Raw genomic sequence first — 6,374 nt, 5'->3', positions numbered from 1 at the left:
CAGTATCAAGAAAATGATTAATTTGAAATCTTGCTTTAAGCAAATGTTTTTGAGCTGACCATAATTCATCGTCGTATATTTTTTCTTTTTTTATTATGAAGTATAATTAAAATACATCCAGTATAATTAATATACACGTGATGTTATATTAGTTTTAGGTGCACAACATATTGATTTGATAATTCTATATGTTACTGTGTTCACCATGACGAGTGCAGTCACCATTTGTCACCATACAGTGTTACTAAAGTATTATTATTACTTATTTAAAGATTTTATTTATTTGTCGAAGAAGGAGAGGTAGAGAGAGCAGAAGCAGGGACGGTGGCAGGCAGAGGGAGAATCAGGCTCCCTGTTGAGCAAGGAGCCAGATGTGGGACTTGGTCCCAGGACACAGGGATCATGGCCTGAGCCAAAGGCAGATGCTTAACTGACTGAGCCACCCAGGCATCCCAAAATATTATTGGCTGTATTCCCTATGCTGTACTTTTCATCTCCATGACTTATTTATTTTATATTTGGAAGTTTGTACCTCTTAATCCCCTTCATCTATTTCACCCATGCCCAACCCACCTCCCTTTGGCAATCACCAGTTTGTTCTCTGCATTTGAGTCTGGTTTATTTCTTTTGTTTTTTTATATTCCACATATGAGTGAAATCACATGGCATTTGTCTTTCTCTAACTGACTTATTTCAATCAGCATAATACCCTTCAGATCCATCCATGTTGTTGCAAATGGCAGATTTCATTATTTTTTTTATGCCGGAGTAATATTCCAGTGTGTGTGTGTGTGTGTGTGTGTAACCCATCTTCATCTATTCACCTATTGATGGACACTTGAGTTGCTTCCATATCTTGGCTATTGTAAATAATTCTGCAATGAACATAGGGGGTGCGTATATCTTTTTGATTTAGTATTTTTGTTTTCTTTGGAAAAATACTCAGTAGTGACAGAGGAAGGAGGGCCTGGAGGATTATCAGAGTCCTGGGGTGGTGTGGAGGGGTTGCTCTAAGACGAGATGGGCTCTGTCCCCTGCCACTGCACGGCCTAGGGACAGATGAGGAGCCCGTGGAGCCTGGATTTTGGAGGGGAGGGAAGGAGCAGAGAAGGTGACCACTCAGAGCCAGTGCAGCCCCTGTCCACTGTCAGCCAGATCTTAGTCCAGGCTGCTCGGATGGCTGCTCAGATCAATAGTCAGACGTTGAGGGTCCCAGACTCCATTCATTAAATTATCAGAGCACCAGCCTAGATGGCCACTTTCCCAGTTAATTGACAGGAACTGCTCAGCCAGGGTTGGTCAGTTGAAGGGAAGATAATTCTTGGCAGAGCTGACATGTGAGAGTTGTTTAGGAATGTCCTGGGTTCCGAGTCAACTTGTGAGCTGAGCAGACCACTCGCTGGTCACTGAGGGTGGTCAGCTGGTCACCAGGAAGGCTCCACGTGAGGAGGCTGACAGTGCAAAGATGCTGGGGGAGGACGGCCACAGTTGGGCTTCCCCCGGCCCTTCAGAGGGTCTTCACTTTGGGAGCATCTGCATTGGATTTTGGGTCAGGGATTAAAATCTAGAGGCAAGAGGCTAGGTCAGGGTTTGAGGTCTTTTCTCAGCCCAGGAAACTCTTTCAGGCATCAACTGTCTCCTGCAGAAATCTTGGGGCAGGATATTTTGAGAAAGAGTGAGAAGAGCCCTTGGTTTGTGTACAGGGCATGACCTAGTGGTCCCAGGTGTTCAGGGACCTCTGTCCTCAGGGAACCAACTACATTCCTGTCCCAGATGCATCACACGTCAGTGTTGTGACTCTGGACAATCCACTTAAAATCTCTAAATTTCAATGCTGTGAACTCTATGATGTGGGTACAATCCACAGGGCTGACGTGGGGACTGCAGGAGATGAGAACAGATCTCCAGACTGGCAGCCAAGTACAAGCAGAACCAGGTAATCCTCGCTTTCTTCTTTCTTGTATTACAGGTCTGGGAGAACCTCCAAGTTTCGTCTCGGTGACACCACACACCACCTCCTCTGTTCTGATTCAGTGGCAGGTAAGGGCTGGGAAGGGCGGGGTGTTTCCTGAACTGGTGTCGGGAGCTGGGACCTGCCCGCCAGGCCATGTGACAGCACCCGAGGGTCAGTGGCAGGTCAGAGGACACGACGTGGTTGGTGTGCCCACCTGGGGGGAGCACCACGGACCCCCCAAGCCAAGCTGTGGGAAGGAGCCTGAGCTCGGCTCTCTGAGGAGGGCCAGTGTGACAGCGGGGCTGGTGCAGAGCCTCCAGGGCTGAACGTTGCAGGCATTTGGGGAAGGGTGGCCCAGTGAGGCCTCCATGGTACACACAGAACTGGTGTTGTACGACAGGGCCAAGAAACCATAGCCTGGGGAGTGATCTCTTCGACAGTGATCATCTCCTATCAGACAGAATACCCACAGGGTTACGTGTGTCCTCCCTACATTCCAGGTGTTAATCCTCAGTGAAAGTCCACTCAAGGCACCTCTATCCTAGATAATGAAGTAGTGTTGGTGGGCCATGGACAGCACTGGACACTCTGACCTCTCCTTGCCTCATTTCCAATTTGGGTACTTTTGCCAACAGCAACATGCATTGAAGACAAAAGTCACAGAGGGGAGAACTGGCAAGGAAGGCTGCCCTGTCCCAGCAAGGGTGCTCACCGGGTCTGTGGAGAGGGCTCAGCCAGGCCAGGGGGTTGGGTTCAGAAGCCCAGCTGGAGCTGGGCCAGAGAGGCACAACACAGCAACAGGCAGGGCCAAGGGCAGCGATGAGAACGTTGTGGGAACTCTGATCAACAAGGGAAGTTCCTGAGGCCAGAATGGGGCAGCCTTCCTGGGGAGGGGGAGGGCAGTGCCTAGAGCAGAGGGTCATGGGGTAAGGAGATGGGAGCAGGAGCCCTGGTCTGTGTTCATAGCCACAGTGAGGTGAGGTCTGCCTAGAAGTGGCCACACTGGGCTAGTGGTCCATGGAGGGGTCTGTGCAGCTGATCTTCTTCCTCCAGGTTGATAAGATTGTCCAGGAGAGTGCCAGCATCACATCCAGACCAGGCAGGAGAGAGGGGATGGTTTGAGGTCAGGAGATGTAGGGGCCCTGGTGATGATGGAATCCAAAGCAAACTGTGGTCTAGACATGGCCTTGGAGAGGCAGATGCCACGCCTATCTGGGGGCAGAGCCTGGCAAAAGGGGAGGACTGGAAGGGACTCCGTTAGAGAGGGAGGTGCTGAAGGACATGCGTGGACATGCCAGGAAACCCAGAGGAGGCTCTAGGGGACCCTGTCCTAAATGGACTGCCTCCATGGGACTTGTAGGCCAGGACAGAACATGCTGGAGACCCCTCCAGGCTAGAGCTGCTGCCCAGCAAGGAGCAAGGGGGAGAAGAGCCAGGTCATGGGCACTCCCCGGCCATCCTGGTGCTGCTAATGGAGCAGGGGTGCTGGGTGGGAAGTCAGGACAGGAAAGCCACGGTTGGGGTGTATACATCAGCCATGAGGGGGCTTCCTGAACTCTCAAGTGGTGGCCCCTAACCGCTGAAGGTTCCTGCTGCCTCTCCTTATGTGGCAGCTCAGTGGCATCAGTAGGTATTAGCTCCACTTGCGTGCAATTTGACCATGAGTGAAGAGCACGTTTAGAGGTTCTATGAGGGTTAAATGGACAGACTTGACACGGTCGCTCCAGGAGGGACGAAAGTGGGGTTTTCATAACCTGGGCTCTGTGAGGCATGCAGAATGTGCAGGAATTGACGGAGTGGCTGTGGACACTTCCTTCACTCCACTGCCAAGTGACATGTCTCAAGAAGTGAAGGAATCCTTAAAGGTGACAGTTCCAAATGTCTTCCAATGAACATGGAAGTTTCCTGCCTGGTGTTCTGTAGTTTCCAGCCTCACCAGTGTGGGGACAGGATGGGAACTGGCTCCCACCCCTGCCTCTGGGTAGCCGTATCCCCTGAGTTTGTCTCAGGGCTCCCACCGACTCTAGGTCTGTGGACCCCAGTTTGCCAGTGGATGACATGTCCCTGTTAGGTGTCGCTGCCTCCCCATTCTTCCTCTGTAAAAATAGGAGGTTAAAGGTGAACTTCAAGATCTCTGATGTAAGGCCCATTAGGTCTCACAACCCCAACTTCCTGTAGGGCCTTTTGTGGGAGGTGGGAGACATTCAAAATGGAGATTCAAGGTCCCAAGAGCTTCTGTTTCCCACCCTCCACTAACTTAATCAACCCAAAGATTGGTCTTCTCTACTGTGCTAAATTCTACCAGAAATTTAGCATTTCTTTTGTAGATGTGGCATTTGGCTTGCCAGTAACTAAGTAAGCTCTTTTTCTATAAAGACATCTCAGAGCCTTGGAACAGACCATCACCTCTACAAAGTGGCTTTTGCCCCATGCCGTCCTGGCCCCCGAGCACATGGGGCTCGGAGCCCCGTGGTTGCCGTCGGACAGCTCTGTGACTGGAGGACGGCTGTACCAAAGGAACTTGGCATGCGTGTCCATCAGCTGTCCCCGTTCAGAGCCCAGTAGAACAAACTAATTGCAAGAAGCCCAGAGCAGGAGGTGGCCAATAGGATATATTGTAGAAATAAATACCTGTCAACTGCCGGGCAACTGAAGTATAAAAAAATATATGAGTAATTTACTAAATCAGAGCAAACAAAACGAAGAGACTATTTTTAAATATAGATTTGCATTCCAAATGAAATACTTCACCTGTAAACCCCCTTCTTTCCAGTAATTTGTTTAAAAATGTGAACGCCACCTGTAATTTCAAGGCTGCTGACCCACTTAAATGTCTCCTCCATTAGAAAATGTCAAGTTTGATTTTTACTAGTAGGATAGTCAATCCCTGCCTTTCATGGGGCCCAGCATTATTTGAAATCTAAGGATTTGAGTGTGTTTTCTAGACAGTGGCGGTATTGTGGTCACACTGAGTACAACTCATAACAGATACCAGTGTTTCTCAATTGGTCACAACATTTAATCTGGCTGTTCTGAAACTTGCAGTGGCTCATACAGTCTGTCACTCAAGTGTAGTTCCCTTTGTGTGGCTATAGACTCTCCTAAGTGGATTTTGAGGCCATTTTTAAGCAGCAGCAGCAGCAGCAACAACAACAACAACAATAACAACAATAACAAGACCCAAAAAACAAAACAAAAAAAAACCCAAAAAACCCCAAAAAACAAAACAAAACAAAACAAACTCTTAGCAATAGATCACATCACGCACATTGGCCTCAGCAGAGGGTGGACCCAGTGTTGTATTAGGCACCTTCCTAAGAGGAGCGTGACTGCCACCTGAATGGGGGGAGCAGCAGCGGGGCCTTTTCAGGATGTATTTGGGGTTTGTTTCTTCTCTCACGTGGGCTCCATCACCTGCAGAAGACCAGGTCCTGTGTAGGGTGCCGATCGACCAGAGGTGGACAAGACAGATGCCAGGCCTTAAAGAGTTCCTGTTTCCTGGGCTGAGCCCTAGGACACATCAATGGGAAGACAATGGAGGAGGAGCTGGGAGGAGACCCTGAGCGGGTTTGTTCACCTTCCTGAGCCTCGGATTTCTCACCTATAGACGGCACCCACACCTCCAGAGCCACAGGGGACTGAATGGCAATGTAGCTGTGGGGCGCATATAAAGTGCCCTGCATGGTGTGCTTTCGCCCTGATGCTGCTGGTAATAGGCTGCTTTTTTCCTCCTCTTTTTCCCCACAGGGCCATCCAGGAGATCCTGCTCACCAGCTCAGAAAGCCTGTGCCCTGGAGCCTCGAGTGAGAGGAGCCGTTTTGATAGTGACTCGCAGCTGGCCATGGAGCTGTCTGCCAAAGAGCTGGAGGAGTGGGAGCTCCGGCTCCAGGGGAGGAGGAGGAGCTCCAGCAAGTCTTACAGCTGTCTCTCACGGAGAAATAGACCTTTCTGCTCACGGGCTGCACAAAGCAGGGCTTCTGGGCTGCACGCGGGTGCTGCATCACTCGTGCCCTGGGGCTGAAACAAATCAACAAATCATAAAATGGGCAGAAGATATGAACAGACACTTTTCCAATGAAGACATACAAATGGCTAACAGACACATGAAAAAATGTTCAAAATCATTAGCCATCAGGGAAATTCAAATCAAAACCACACTAAGACTGATTTCTGAGCATTGATTTTGTATCCCGCCACGTTACTGAATTGCTCTATAACTTCTAATAGTTTGGGAGTGGCTTCTTTTGGGTTTTCCATATAGGGTATCATGTCATCTGCGAAGAGAGACATTTTGACTTCTTCTTTGCTGATTTGAATAGGCAGTAACCTCTACGACATCGGCCAAAGCAACCTTTTTCATGACACATCTCCAAAGGCAAGAGAAACAAAAGATAAAATGAATTTATGGGACTTCATCAAG

The 6,374-nt window shown here is 49.3% G+C and overlaps 1 long non-coding RNA gene across 1 annotated transcript; it reads right to left on the bottom strand.

Moving 5' to 3' along the window:
* Positions 1–4,951: 4,951 nt before the first annotated feature.
* Positions 4,952–6,013, bottom strand: LOC148108007 (uncharacterized). Its single transcript, XR_015721401.1, has 2 exons — positions 5,726–6,013; positions 4,952–5,464 (listed from the first exon to the last, which is right to left on the bottom strand). It is a non-coding gene; the product is annotated as an uncharacterized LOC148108007 (long non-coding RNA).
* Between the last annotated feature and the right edge of the window lie 361 nt (positions 6,014–6,374).

Source organism: Ursus americanus, chromosome 23, assembly GCF_024610735.1.
Source record: "Ursus americanus isolate L20-20 chromosome 23, mUrsAme1.1.p, whole genome shotgun sequence".
Lineage (NCBI taxonomy): Eukaryota > Metazoa > Chordata > Mammalia > Carnivora > Ursidae > Ursus > Ursus americanus.
This window is presented reverse-complemented; position numbering and strand designations above follow the sequence as displayed.